This window comes from Octopus sinensis, linkage group LG16 (genome assembly GCF_006345805.1).
Source record: "Octopus sinensis linkage group LG16, ASM634580v1, whole genome shotgun sequence".
Lineage (NCBI taxonomy): Eukaryota > Metazoa > Mollusca > Cephalopoda > Octopoda > Octopodidae > Octopus > Octopus sinensis.
Genome location: NC_043012.1, coordinates 30,654,527 through 30,672,026, shown reverse-complemented (window position 1 = coordinate 30,672,026; position 17,500 = coordinate 30,654,527). Strand labels below are relative to the sequence as shown.

General features: G+C 33.9%; 1 protein-coding gene across 4 annotated transcripts in view; it reads left to right on the top strand.

The window, feature by feature from the left end:
* Positions 1-17,500, top strand: part of LOC115220426 (filamin-A) — a 158,505-nt gene that overhangs the window by 29,132 nt on the left and 111,873 nt on the right. Inside the window, exon 1 of one of the 4 annotated variants that reach the window (XM_029790554.2) lies at positions 16,679-16,854. The exons of the other annotated variants lie outside the window; for them this stretch is intronic. The gene's annotated coding sequence lies outside the window, so the exon portion shown is untranslated. Of the gene's footprint in view, positions 1-16,678; positions 16,855-17,500 lie in introns of those variants that run through there. 4 annotated transcript variants of the gene reach the window in all.

The following is a 17,500-nucleotide window of genomic DNA, read 5'->3' as shown; positions in this document are numbered from 1 at the left end:
AAAACACTTTATATCATGTTGCTCCAGTTCACTCAGCTGGCAAAAATGAGTCGTGCTTGTATTTCAGAAGTCCAAACTTGTCCCATTCTGTGTCATGCTGAGTCTCTTTGAGATCTATGTTAAGGGTACACGTGTCTGGGACACTAGTCGCCTCAATTGACGAAGTACCAGGACCGCGTGTGTCTCGCTGGCGATTTTCTTTCTCCGTCTTCCCTTCTTTGGATTTTTTTTTATATTTCTGATGAAGAGCTCCGCTCGAAACGTGAAATCCTCTTTCTTTCTTTCCTTTCCTGAGCATCCAATAACACAGTACTTGTACCACGCCCTCGCGTTGTTGTTTTTTCTTGCTTGTTCATATTTGGATTAACTATATATATATATATATGTATATATATATCTATATATATATATATATATATAGGCGCAGGAGTGGCTGTGTGGTAAGTAGCTTGCTAACCAACCACATGGTTGCGGGTTCAGTCCCACTGCGTGGCATCTTGGGCAGTGTCTTCTCTACTATAGCCCCGGGCCGACCAATGCCTTGTGAGTGGATTTGGTAGACGGAAACTGAAAGAAGCCTGTCGTATATATGTATATATATATATATATATATATATGTGTGTGTGTGTGTGTGTGTGTTTGTGTGTTTGTGCTTGACAACCGATGCTGGTGTGTCTACGTCCCCGTCACTTAGCGGTTCGGCAAAAGAGACCGATAGAATAAGTACTGGGCTTACAAAGAATAAGTTCCGGGGTCGATTTGCTCGACTAAAGGCGGTGCTCCAGCATGGCCGCAGTCAAATGACTGAAACAAGTAAAAGAGTAAAGAGTAAAAGAGATATACATATATGTTCACTTGTATAAATCTGAGTCAATAAGTGCTCAATAGAATACTATTCCTAAGTGCTGTTGATGTTGTGTAGGGTCAGATAATTACGAGTCATGCATTGCAAGCCACATCAATACCGTAGCATTCAAATAGATGTAGAATCGCAAAACTTATGTCAAGACTTGTATAATTATTAATTTATGAAATTTCCTAAATCCTACAGCCACAAAAAGAAATTGTCGCTTAAAAATTCATACAAAAATAAATATTCAAACCATTGTTTCGTATTCTTTCAATGTATTCAGTGTATAGCGTGTAAACAGGTTACCACACACCCCACTGAATGTAAATGGTATTCTACAGTCCCGTACGGGAAAGGGATAATCCCAGTCATCTTAATACACCATAGAAACCGTGTTAAGCTTCGTACTTATGTGGATTAATGAGAGACTTAAGACCTAATTATATACACAACACATGCAAAGGAACTTCAATGGTTTTATTTTAAATATTGTGAAAACGTTCGATTCAATTCTTTTTTTCTTCTCTTTATGAATTGCTTCATAAATGGCCGATTAGATTGCATTTTATCTTCTGACTTGCACCTCCATTTTTCAACAGTCCGAGACACACTCTTCAAATATTAAAAAACGCTCTTATTTGAGGCTTCTTTCGTTACTGTTCAATCGTCATCTGTTCAGCTGTTGTCATCATCCTCGACAGAATACAATATTAAAAGCTGTTTTCGATCAATTTTGTCAATAATGAATAAAAAGAAAACGTTACATTTCAATTATTTCATTGATTTCGTTCCTCAGTATTTCGAAATGAACTTATGAATCAGCGATTTGTTGTTGTTGTGTTGTTTAGTGTTCTAAATAATATTACGAAAAGTTGGACAATTGGCAGCGTCGTTAAAGATTCCCATTTAGTAACACTGCTGAGTCGCTGCACCATGAGTTCATATCCGGCTGAACTCAACTTTGCCTTTCATCATTTCCAGATCGAAAAGAAAAAAAATAGTACAACGGCACCAATCTAGGACAAGAGGACTTCTCTTTCATCTTTTCGGGTTTGATAAATAAAGTACCACTCCTGTATTCTTGTCGATTCTCCACCTGTTTCGTACTCCATTTTGCGTGTCTGTAGATCTCTCCTTAAGGAAACAATTGGCTTTAGTTAGATCTGCACAGAAACGGGTTGGGTTTATCCACGTCTTAAGAACTGCCCAAATACACCGCCATGGTTATCAACACGGCGACTTATTAACTGTATCTTTAAAATAATATAGATGTCTATGTGTGTGTGTGTGTTTGTTTGTTTGTGTATTACAGATTGAAACAGATAGATAGATAGATAGATAGATAGATAGATAGATAGATAGATAGATAGATAGATAGATAGATAGATAGATAGATAGATAGATAGATAGATAGATAGATAGATAGATATATTGTGATCGAGTTTCGTATAACGTCTGTTATTATATACATATGAGTATGGATTTTTGTATAGGATGTATGTAGCCCTCTACATGATAAACAGCGGCTTATTTGTAGAAATCGAGAACAATAAAAGTTACCGTGTCTTGTTATTTAGGCGAAAATATAAGCAAAGGTAGATTTCTTGAATAGTATCGGACGTGGATGGTTGATCCGATTGCTTAAAAAATGCGTGTTACGAACTTGAAACTCAAGATAGAGCTGACATATGAGGCTTATATATCAATATACATACATACATATATACATATATATTATATATTATGTATTATATATATATATATATAATATATATATACATACATATATATATATATATATATATATATATATATATGCATTTTATATATATATGTATAACATATATGTAAATATATGTATGTATAACATATATACATGTATATATATGTGTATATATATATGTATGTATAACATATATACATGTATATATATGTATATATATGTATATACATATGTATATATATGTATATACATGTATATATGTATATATATATGTATATATATATATGTATATACATGTATATATATGTATATGTATATAAATGTGTATATATATATATGTACATATAACATATATACATGTATATGTGTGCTTGTATGTATGTATGTGGGAATTATATATGCATGTATATATATATGTGTGTGTGTGTGTGTGTATCTGTGTGTATGTACTTGTGTATGTGTATGCATATGCATATACGTATATATATACCATATATCATATATGTATATGATATATATATATATATATATATAATATATATATATATCTATATATATATATATATACGCATGTATGTATACAATATCTGAGTGCTGAGTGGTTGATCTGGAATGCCTGATTGTGCAACGTGTAATGCAATACTAGTTAGCACTAACTAATACATAACACCATAAATAGAAATGAATCATATACACGATATATCTGCACACAACATATGTACACGCACATATCTGTACTTACTATATGTATTTACTTTTTATTTATATATATATATATATATATATATATATTATAAATATTATATATAATATGCGCTATGGCGTTATTCTGCCTTGTGTGATATTGGAAACCTTATGTTCTGAACACCCTTTCTACATCAATTTAACCAACGGAGAATCTTTTGTCTTCAGTCTAACTCCTGATGTCTCTAATTTTTGATTCAGCAGGACAACCTAAGAAAACCCACTTTAACTTCAGAATTAATTACACTACAAACGACTTTCAGGATAATCTATTAACGTGTTACGATAATCATAGATTTCATCACTTTCATGCTTCCATATCATGCATATTTGCAATCAATCAGGCTGGTTATCTTTCGTCGTACCTTTATCTACAGACTTACAAGATAAGCTTTCACCCTTTCGTAATTCCTTTTGGTACACAGTTGCGAAAATCTTCTTTACTCCAGATGCCTATTTAAAGATGTCTTCAGTCGGAGCCTTTCATAGAACATCAGGTGACGTTTTTATGAAAATCTAAAGTCTGTCATTTTCATGGTATGTTTAGATAAAATAAACCACTACTTTGTATGATACTAAAAATAACAACCAATTCACCCTCATTTCTCCCACCCTGTCTTCAGAAAAAGAAAGACACTGGGATACACTGGACTATAGAGTCCGCAACACACTCAGTTGCGTGTGTCGCAAGAAATGGTTTGATGTTCTTATTGTTTTGTTTGATGTGACGTAATAGTAATCAGCAGCAGCTGCGAAAAACACAACAACAACAAAAGTAAAAGATAACATAAAAATGAAGAGGATGTAAGACGAAACGAATGTTCAGTTGTTTTTTTTTTTAATAAATGAGTGGAAATCGAACCAGTGTGTTAAGTAATAAAGAACTATAGGTGAATGACCCTCCCAGACACAATAAAACATAATGATTTTACTTTCCTACTAAATATCACCAAATTCATTTCGTGTTGTAAAGCAGAGAACGTATATATGTGTGTGAGCGTGTTTGTGTGTGTTTGATCGAAGAAACAGGAAGAGGGAACTTAGTGCATGAGTGTATATGCATACATGACGAGTAATTCTAATTGGCAGGAATTACGAATGACTCAGGGCCGAGAGTTTCGTGATGATGAAGTCGATTGATACAATGTATATATATATATATTTATATATATATATATATATATATATATTTATATATATATATAGATATATATATATATATATATATATATATATATGTAATATATATATATATATATATATATATATATATATATATATATATATATATATAATATATATATATTTGTGTGTGTTATATACACACACACGTAATATGTGACAATTCAATTGTTAAGCGATCATTTTCATAGCATTTTCATAGCATTTTGTTTGTGCTCAATAACTGACGACAGATGCCGGAGCAGATTTCCGTCCCAACATCTGAAACACGGAGTTTTATTATGGCAACCGAATAATTGTCACATATTATATTCAGATAATTCCTCTATTTACATATATCGAGATCTCATTCATTCTGTTGTTGTCAATATATATATATATATATATATATATATATATATATATATATATATATATATATATATATATATATATATATACATACATACATACATACATGCATACATCATACATACATACATACTACGTACGTACCTACATACACATACATACATACATACATACATACATACATACATACATACATACATATACATACATACATACACACATACATACGCACACATACATATAATGATGCTGACCTGGCATGGCCATAGCCTTTGAGCTGAAACGTATAAAATAATATATATATATGTCCTGTACTCACGTATATATATTTATATATGCATGTATATATACATGTAGATGTAGGTACGTACATATATGTATGTATGTATGCATATATTTTATTTATTACACTATTGTATGTCTGAGCGCCCTCGCGTCGTTTCGTTTCGTTTCGTTTCCTCCAAGTAAGTTTGTATATATATATATATATATATATATATATATATATATAACTTGTTTCAGTCATTTGACTGCAGTCATGCTGGAGCACCGCCTTTAATCTAAGAAATCTACCACTGGAATTACTCTTTGTAAGCCTGGTGCCTATTGTATCGGTTTCTTCTTGATGAACCGCTAAGAGGACGTAAGCACACCAACATCGGTTACTAAGCGATGGTGGAGGGAACAAACACGGATACAAACACACACACACACATATACATACATACATACGACGGGCTTCTTTCAGTTTCCGCCTACCACATCCACCTACAAGGTTTTGGTCAGCCCAAGGCTATAGTAGAAGACACTTGCCCCAAGGTGCCACGCAGCGGGACTGAACCCAGAATCATGTGGCAGGGAAGCAAGCTTCATACCACACAGCCACGGCAGCGCCTATATATAATGATAGTGAACCAGAATGACCAAAGCCTTAGAGTTGAAAGATACAAAATAAATACAACGAAACATTTGTTCAAAATGTCTAAAATAGACGGCAGTATCAGGGTTTGGCCTGGCAGCGTGAAAAGCTAGAAGAGTTTGTCTATTTCTTTATTTACCGATTCCAGTATCAACTGATCCTAACAATGTAACAAGAGGTCTTTGATAGCAGAGAAGAAAACATGAGAAACCAGACAAATAAACATTTCGTATTCTTCAAAATAGGAAGTATCTTTCAAGATTATATATATATATATAATATTATATATATATATATATATATATATATATTATATATATATATGCATTAACACACACACATATATTATGCATACCTGCATATAATTTCACTAAGTGCAGTTTTGTGTGCGTATGTGTGTGCCTTTGTCTTTCTATATACACATGTATATAATACTATATCATGCATGTGTATCATATACTATATATAGTAAATATGCAAATATATATAGTATTTTACATATTTTTTGTAATATCTATTCTTACATATATATAATTTTATATATTATACATACCGTATACATATTTATTTTGCACACACACATACACACATATGATATTATATATTGTGTATATATGCATATATTAGAATTCTATACGTACTTATATTTATTTATATATGTAATGTTATATATATCAAAGATAATATATATATCGTATATATATATATCATATTTACGATATATATATATATATGTGTGTGTGTGTGTGTGTATGAATATATATATATGCATGCATGTATATAATATGCACTTTCATATATATATAAACATGTATATAATACGGATGACTTAGATAGAAACAGTTGTCATGAGATGAATAGCCTCATATCACTGTATCTCAATTAAGCAATTGTTTTAAACAGACAAATAATCCACTTTTGTTATCTTCTCTCTCCAGTGTTTGTTACGTTCCCCATTTGACATTTGCCATCATCAAGATATCTCCATCACTAAAGTGTTTGAATAAATATATCAATAACAAAAGAACTTTGTTGTAAATTTATCTGGGTGTATCCCTGCATTTATTTTCTTAAATTTTCTATCTCGTCAATAAAAATAAATGCATTTATATCGTTACCAAATAATAGATATGATACCGTGTCTTGTTTTGTTTTTTTTTTGCTCTTATTTTTTGAAGATTAACAAGAAATAAAGAATATCGAAATAAAATAGAACAATACAGAATTCTTTACATGGTTTTTTACTGCACTTTTCTTGAAATACCAAACAATACATACAAAATTGGCAAAATGGTAAAATAGTTGTCTCTGTTCACCAAAAAGTTTGCCTGACACACCGGCCCATGATCATATGATCATCTGTTACTTCAGGCATTTCATACACACACACACACACACACACACACGCAATTAAATGGTTAACAGCGAGTACGATATTTCGGCCTAACCACCTTAGTCAAACTGTCTGACTAAGATGAACAATCCGAAACTTCCAATTCCTTATCAGCCTTTTTATTGTAAAATAACTACGTATTCTACTAAAAACTACCGTAGTTCAAGATAGTACCAATCTGGGAACAAAAAGACGAATGATCATGGTTGATCTACTCGATCAGGCATGACTTGGGGTTAAATAACAGCATCAGTACCAAAAGGCAACAGTTTAGTAAAGTCTATCTTAATAATCTGCAGTTTGGTATTTTATAGCAATAAACAGCAGGAGAACTGTGAAAACCTGAAGACCATTCCTCGCAGTCACCAGTTCGATTCCACCCATGACTCAACGGTGTAGAAGAATGGTCTCAATTAGGTAGGTCTTTCACATAATCGAAAGGTCCAGTTAGATGTCTAGCGTTGGGGTGATTAAAATTAAGGGTCAAATTTTACAGTTCGGTCTCGTTTATTAGCGAATAGATATCGTTCTTCGTGGTTCGATTCTTCTTTCCGAGGAGAATCGTGTTATCGATTCGATTATCAATCAAGGATTGGATCGGCAGAATTATGCAAGGGAAACAAAAATAAAGAAGATAATCCTCTAGATTATATGATACAACGCATCGTATGATACAACCCATTACATGAATGCACAACGAACAAGATATAACATATCCCATAATGCATTACGTTACATGATGCCCTGCAGCACAGGATACATCAAGCCATATACTACAGCATATAATACATCACATGGCACATCTCATCACATGATAAACGGGAAGATGATACACCACTGCAGTATATGATACGCCACGTCACATGATAGGACAGGATACATCACATGGTATATCGCATGATATGGTAGGCTACATTCAAGACACGATATGCCTTTGTATACTATAAACATGATACATCATATGATTCAGCACAGAAAATGTGATATCTCAGAATATGATACGCCATAGAATGCATCACGTCAGTGTATAGGATAATATATATCACACAACATGATATACCATATCACCGTATTACATGGTATACTGTATCAGATGATAATATACCACATCAGATGATATGATACAGAACATGATGTATTTAATACTCAGCATTATAAAATGAAGCTAAGAGACATGAGTGTATAGATGAGATTTATACAATTAAACACAGTTTACTGACATAGACAGAGAGGAAAAGAGAGAGAGAGAGAAACAGACAGACAATGACAAACGTTGAACATCCATCGCAACATCAAACACAATAAGATATGGGGTATCACAAATATACCTATTTCTTTACTACCCACAAGGGGCTACACACAGAGAGGACAAACAAGGACAGACAAACGGATTAAGTCGATTATATCGACCCCAGTGCGTAACTGGTACTTAATTTATCGACCCCGAAAGGATGAAAGGCAAAGTCGACCTCGGCGGAATTTGAACTCAGAACATAACGTGATACCACTAAGACAAATATACCACACAAACAGGCAACCGGACACAGACACACTACACTATAACAAACAGGACATCGAGCACGACGCACACATGCATTCGCATAGAAGGTAACTGTTACACACACATATACACATGACACAAATGACCCTACGCATACAGCACAACGTATAAAGGAGACATACTCATACACACTACAACACATGCAATGCAGCGAATATGTCATGCGCAGACACACTCTGCAACAGACTGGGAAAGACGATAGAAAGACAGATATATATATCTCTCTATATATAAACGGCAGTTTGTCTGTGCGTGTTTCTGTGTGTCTGTTTGCTTGTACCTCACCCTGACCACGGCTTTCACCGATTCTGATGAAACTTGACACACACATAGCCCAATGTATAATTCAAAACTAACGCAGCAAAATTTTGAAAAGTTCCCCCAGTTCTGAAAAAAATCGATAAATTCGACATGGGGTCGAGAATCAGAAACACGAACCACAAACTGTCTAGGGGACGCAACTCAACCTTTTTTTAATCTCAAAAAAAATTTACCATCATTTTTTCCATTTTTTTGCTATTTTTGGCTATAACTCTCTACAAATGCTTTATAGTTATTTCCCTTACAAACCTGAGCAACGCCGGGCGATACTGCTAGTATATATATATATATAACAGGTAGATATTATAATGCGTGTGTGTGTGCTTATGTATATCGGTACATGTGTTGTATCAGACTCACCGATTAGTAAACTGGACTAACGGCAACCGTACGAAAACTTTAGGCAAGAGGAAATCATTCAGTTTAACAACGCAGCTTTGTATATGTATGTATATATACATGTGTGTGTGTGTACATATATGTATACATATACACGCATTCGTGTAATATATATATATATATATATATATATATATATATACATATACACACACAAACACATACATATATCAGTGTGTGTGTGTGTGTGTGAAAGATAGAGAAAAGGAGAAACAGAGACAGATAGTGGGTAGCCTGATAGATAGAGAGAGATGTTTTGTGTGTTTAGAGTTACTGAGTTAGTAATAAAGCAGGTGCCCGGTTCAAGAAACGTTAATATTTTGACTCAGTTAACATCACTAAATAGAGAAAACATCTGGATTGGTAGACTGGAACCTGAGACATCTTCGTTTCTGTCTTTCTCTTTACACACACACAAACACACAAACACAAAATACACTCGTATACACAAACACATAGACTCACACACACACACACACACACACACACACAACACACACAAATATCTATCTATATATATATATATAGATATATATAGATGATAGATGAATAGTTAGATACACACACACAAATGTGTATGTCTATATATTTAGTTACATCTGTATGTGTGTATATATATATACACAAATATACATACACACACTCACTCACACATGATCTCACTCTCTCTCTCCCTCTTTCTCACTCTCTCTCTCTCATTCTCTGTCTCTGTCTCTCTGTCTCTCTGTCTCTCTGTCTCTCTGTCTCTCTGCTCTCTCTCTCTCTCTCTCTCACTCTCTCTCTCTCTTTCTCTCTCTCTCTCTCTCTCTCTTTCTCATACACACACAGACACTTCCACTACAGCCTGGTACCGAAAGCTCTTATGTATTTACAATTATATAAAACAAACAGGCTTTATATATACATGGCCTCCCATATGTGTACATATTTACATATACATGACATGCATATTTACAAATATACATGAATACATATACATACATACATACATACAACGATATATGCATTTATATGTATATACACACACACGCACTTCGGAAGAAGAGAGAGTGGTTTGTTCATTGAATTTCGCTATTAACCTACCCACATCGCCACCACCGCCGCCGCCGCCTATCCGTTCTCTTTAATACTTTCAATTTCAATGTTGTCAATTGAGATATATTTATAACTTCTGCCTTATTTACACACAATCTTTTGTCTTTACCTCCTGATACGTGCTGCACACACCCGTAAATATGCGTGTATGTGCATGTTTGCGTGTGTTTGCTTGTGTAGACATAGCAACACACTCACACACTCATGCATGCATACACATGTATATATATATATATGTATGTATGAATGTATGTATGAGGTTCTTGGAGAGTAGCAAGATAGGGTATTGGCAATGCGGCACTCACCTTGAGCTTTAAGCTATCTGCACTGTCGGATTCCAGACTAATATCGAAATTCTTCAGGTGCAGAAAATCCAGATTTCGCAGCGGCAAAACCGTGGTGTGGATTTAGCGAGGAGTAAAAGATAATCCACATAGGAAAACAAAGATAGGCTTTAACTCATCTTTAATGAGCAGATACAATTGTTTCTGTACCAAATCTGCTTTCAAAGCCACTTCTAGCAAAAGTTCCCAGTGAAAATGTACTTAATATTCGCGGTTTTAAACATTAGAGTGGCACATTCTCAGACGGTGAACGGTTCCACACCAATGTCTAAAACAGCAAATATTACGTAAATTTTCACTTCGAATCTTTGCGTAAATTGTCGTTGCAAGAAGGGTCGGTGTGGAAGCAATTGTAACGAATCATTAAAGATGTGTTAACGGATTTCTTTGTCTTATTATTTGGATTGTATATGTGTGTATGCATGCGCATATATATATATATATATATATATATATATATATATATAGTATATAGCTATATATTAATGTGTGTGTATATATATATATATATATATATATATATATATATATATATATATATATATATATATATATATATATATATTATATAATATATATATATATTATATTATATATGTATATATATATATATATATAATATAAGGGTATGAAGGCGGTGCGTGGCTTGGTGGTATGGTTATTCGGTTTCCCGATCAGCTGGCAAAAATGAGTTGTACCTGTAATTCAAACGGGGCCAGCCTTGTCGCATTCTGTGTCACGCTGAATCTCCCTCAGATCTACGGTAAAGGTACACATGTCTGTGGAGTGTTCATCCACTTTCAAGTTAATTTCATGAGCCGACTGTTCTGTTGATCGGATCAACTGAAACGCTCCTCGTCCTCGCCATCGACGGAGGACCAGTGTATATAAATATGATTTCCTCAAAACTATGGTCCCATACAAAAAGTGCTTAAAAAATCCCATGTAGATATCCGAAATTACATAATTGTTATTGCAGCTGCTACGGCTATATCCTTGTGCTGTTGCTTGATCCCAGTTCGGCGCTGATCTCGACGGCTCAAGAATAAACATGGTCCACCCCATACCATTTTTAAAAAAAATTATATATTTTATTTCATATATTCTCTCTAATCTAATGGACGACTGATATTATCTAACATGTCCTTCATTTTGTTTTTTGTTTTTTAAGCTGACAGTGAATGCATTAGTTGAGATAGATTATCGTTAGCGATATCTAACTGGCCCGTGGTCGAACCGTGTGGCCACTTGAAAGCAATCTTGTTAGCCCGACACGCAATGTCTTATCGCAAGAATTAAACATGGTGGGTTATCTAGGATAGATAAGATTCCTAAATAGAAATAACCCGAAGATGGTGGTCTTTGCGTGAAAGGTCGGCCTAATAGAAAAAGTAAGCAAAACGTCTTTTAGTATAACCTCTACATTTAAACCAAGTGAAGGCTTGGTTTGCAGTTGAATTTATAACTATGTCTAAACTGAGCTGTATCGTTGGATGCAGGACGAAGTTAAGAATCTGGAAACCGATTTAAAACTGCAGTTTTGAGTTGTGTTTAAACCAATTTGAAACGTTTGAGGTTCATAATTTGCAGGATCTTCTTTCCAACTTTGGAATATGAAAATAACCAATTCGTAAACATAATTCGGCACAGAAGACATGGCAAACCCCTTTAGTTCTTTTTTCTAATTTTTTTTCAACGGTATCATAGCTCAAGAGTTGACAAGAGATTATTTACATGAAATAGTAGCTAAATATCAACTCAAATCACATGCTAACATCAATGCGAGGAAGGGGCGCTGGATAATGCCTTTTCATTAAACTTCTCTGTACTCAGGGACAGAACAAATGGCTATGATTGAAATGAGGTTGATCAAGGCTGACCGAGGATTAAACATGCATACATACATGCATACATGCGTACATACATACATACATACATACATACATACATACATACATACATACAAAATCTGAGCGACAGTCAGCAAAACCTTGAATCTTCATGAAAATAAACAGCCAACATAAACTTTACAAATGTGATCTCTAAGTAGAACAGTAAAGATATGCAAGATTTTATTAAAGTTCGATGCGTAATATTTATTGCTGTTGTAATCCAAACTGTTATGGTGGATCTTTTGCTTCTTCATAAGAAACCAGTTCCCGGCTTCAAGGGGAAATGGGGATAAATAAACAAGCAAACAATCAAACAGATAAATAAATAAGCTGAATGTGTACAGAGTCGTTCTGACATTTAAACACAAAGAGAACGATGTGTGTAGATATCCTTGTCAATTCTGGCTCTCATCTCCGTCATTTACCATCATCATCATCATTGAATTCATCAAAACGCGGGTGATTGTAGCAAAAATAGTTTGAGTGAACGAACCAACTCTAAGCATTTCGATTAGAGAGCTACGACTGGGCGTGGGGCTCGTACACTTGATGGTCAGGATGATCCTGTATCATTGAGGTTCCTTGATTTGCTCCAGCTGGACGTTCTTCTGTATCAGGAGGACTTCATCATAGATCTGTTTATATATTTTCTATACTTTTATCCCACTCCCTTTCTTCCACTTATCTTTTAACCAAACCCCCCACACGAACAGCAAATTGTCCTTCTAACGCCCCTCTGGCAAATAAAAGAAGTCATCATCATTATCATCATCACCATCATCACCAACATCTCTCTTTGAAGATGTTCGAAGCATTACATTGCCTAAGTGTAATTTACGTATTTCATTTTACATCTGGATACCCCCCCCTTTTTTTTTGTAGTGTTATTTTGTTAGTTTGTTTTGTTGTGTTTGTTATTCCTTTGGCGTTTCTTGTGTTTGTTGTGTATTAAATCAACAACATTGTTCTGATTCTAGTCTTCCGAAAAATGGTACTTCCTTAAATTCCAGCATTCCAAACACAAGGAAGGGGAACACTACAAGAGCCAGTGCCTCAGCACTTAAGTATCTTCCTTCTCCGGCACTTGGCGGCGTCGGTATATGAAGCACAGCGCAGCATAGCTGTGTGTGTATGTGAGCGAGAGGATGTCAGTGTGCGAGCGTTGTGTGTGTGTGTGTGCGTGTGTAGCTGGTAGATCATTCTGTTCTAAAAGCAGGGAATCTTGCTTGCATGAATTATATATTATATTATCACATTCCTGATATATATATATATATATATATATATATATATATGTTGTGTGATGTGTGTGTGTGTGTGTGTGTGTGTGGTGTGTGTGTGTGTATTTTTGTATGTATGTATGTGTGTGTGCCTATAATATTAAATATAGTGTGAATGTATCAGCATGTTATGAAATATCTGTATTTATGTGTACATAAATAATAACTATATATAATATTATATATATATATAATATATATTATATATATTATATATATATACATACACACATACACACCCACATACATACACGTACATCTGCATATAGGCAGACAGTCAGACTAAGAGACACACTTTATAAATATAATTGTTAGCTTAGTTTAATTAGATGTTTCCGTTCACTAGGTGAGTGTGTAAATATGTGTGTATATATATATATATATATAATATAAATACATACACACTCACACTTTAGTTGTGAAGACATCCATTATATGCATGCTCTATGAACATTATGCAATAGGAGCCACAGGTTTCCAGAGATGTGTGTTGGGGTCCCTCGTTGCAGAGATCTATGTGCATTCAACATATTCATGACATCACATCATTCACAGAAAAACTATACACAAACTTATGTAGCGGGAGAGAGAGAGAGAGGGGGGGAAGAAGAGAAAGACAAACACACACATTTATACAAGTTATACATATGCACATATACATGTAAACATACCATATTTATACCACATACACACATGCTTATGTATATGTACAGATATATATATGTGGGGGGATGGGTGCGTTTGGATATACATACAGAGACACGTGTATGTTGTGGTGCTAAGCTTTATTATAAAACTACATCTGGGTGTATAGTGTGTGAGTGCATTCACTTGTATTCATGTGGATGTGCAGATGCGTATGAGCGTGTATATGTGTGTGATGTGTATGTATGTGTGTTTATGCGCGTGTGTCTGCGTGTGTGTGTGCATAATTGAGTGTACTCACACACACACACACACACACACCACACACACACACACATATAGTCGATTTAAACAAACAAACAAACCAACAGTTAAAAAAAAACAGAAAAAACGATCGTAAGGACGTGCAAAAAAAACATTGATTTGACGGTCGGTGGAGGGAAAGAGTTACTGTTAACGTTTCGAGCATAGCTCTGCGTCGGAAAGAGGGAATTCCAAAGAGAGATCGCCAACAGTTCACACACGGTTACATATATGTGTGTGTGTGTGTCTGTCTGTCTTTGTATACATATATCTATATAAACATATACACACACACACATTTGTGTGTATATAACAGTATATAGATATATATATATATAATATATATATATATATATATGAGAGAGAGAAGGGGGGGGAGGGATATATATATATATATATTATATATATATGCGCGTATGTGGTATGCATATAGCTATTTATGCGTCTGTGTATTTTATATTAACATGTACATTTCATATGTGTGTAAAAGTATGTGAGAACATGTTTATATATCTTTCTATACACACACAACACACATATAATATATATATATATATATATATAATATATATATATATATATATATATATATAATATATAAATACATACATACATATGTAAATATTTATATGCAGTGTATCTTCTGTATGTGTAATTATATATCTATCTATTATATATATTATATTATATATATATTATAATATATATATATATATATATATATGAGGGTTGTGCATTTGCGAAAGTGTTTGTGCGGAAACGCATGCATATCCAAACACTGACACCTCCCCCTCTCCCTATTTCATTGGTCTTTTTATTAGCTTTGGAATTATTAATAAAGGAGAGCGAAATGAAAATTAAGAACTGAACGCCCCACCTCATCCTCCCCTCCTCGCCTCCTTCCTGGCCTGCTCTCATATATTGAATAACACACACACACACACACCTATTACAGACCAGCACACATAATCAGGTACAAGCAGCCACTAACAAAACACATATATATTCATACATAGATACATTCATACATTCCCTCACACACGTACACAAACACACACACACACACACACCACACACACACACACACACACACACACACTTTCTCTCACGCACAGATACATGATACATACATACACACACATTCAGACACATTCACGCCTATTCGCAGACATGCACACAAACACAGTCACACCCCCACACACGCAAACACTCGCACACACAGACACACACACATACACTCAGAGACCAGCACCCATACACAGGTATAAACAGGCACAAACAAAACACATTTCTACATACAGACACCCTCTTACAAACACACCCGTATACATGGCACAGACATACATACAGAGAGACATGAGACCAAATTAAAAAAAAAAGCAAAAGAGAGAAAGAGAAAGGAAGAGGGAGAGATGATGTCTAGTGTTAAATAATGAAGTAAAAGTGGGTGGGAGATTAAAATGAGAAAGAGAGTGAGAGAGAGAGAGAAAGAGAGAGAGAGGAAGAAAGAAGTGAAAGGGTTGGGGTGTGAAGGTAGAGAAAATGATTAAGGGTGTTTTTACTTCCAATTGCGGAGATAGTGCCCCAATAATAATTTCCTGGATTCTTATTGGAGGAAGAGAAGCTGTTAATAAGATCTATTTTTAGCTCTCAATATTTTGAAGCAATTTTCAAAGACGGCCAAAGAATTATCTTAGACTTTAGTTCTAAGTATCTATCGTAGCAGACCAGCTTGGCAGAGTGGTTACTTAGCCAACAATAACATCTACTACAGCAACAACAACAACAAAACATATTTATCACCATCTCCATAAAATAGTTTTAAACTTTATTTCATATTTAAAACAAAACTGTAAGTACCAAAACCATTTCATTTTTAAATTGCTAATTACTAATCATATAAAATATATACATAGCTACATATATGTATGTGTATATATATATATATAATTATATATATTCTCATATATTTATATTTATATATATATATATATATATATATATATATACATACTCATATAATTATATATATACTCATATATTTATATGTATGTATGTGTGCTTATGTGTATATATGTATAATCGTTATTACTTATATATAAAAAAAAATGAAGTATATATTTTTTTTTTCTCTTCATCCTAAGTGGAACGGCATTCACTCACAACATCCCTTTTCTACCTTCATTAATGATAAATACGATTCATTTTTAGTGATTGTTTGTGAAATCTATCAAAGTCAATAATGGATTCTCTACTTGTTTCCGCAAATATTTTCTTCTAAATCTACTTTTAAACTTGTTATCTCTTCTTGCTGTCTAAAACAAAAGCAAAAACGAAAGCCAAGAAGTTGGAATATTTTAAGCTGTCGTTCTGGACACATGTATTTAAAATTACTAAGAATACAATCCAAAAAGAATCAAATTGGTCGAATTTTGGCTGGAGAATCTTTATTCATTGTCTCTACTCAATTAAAACCGACTTAGGAGTTATGCAACAAT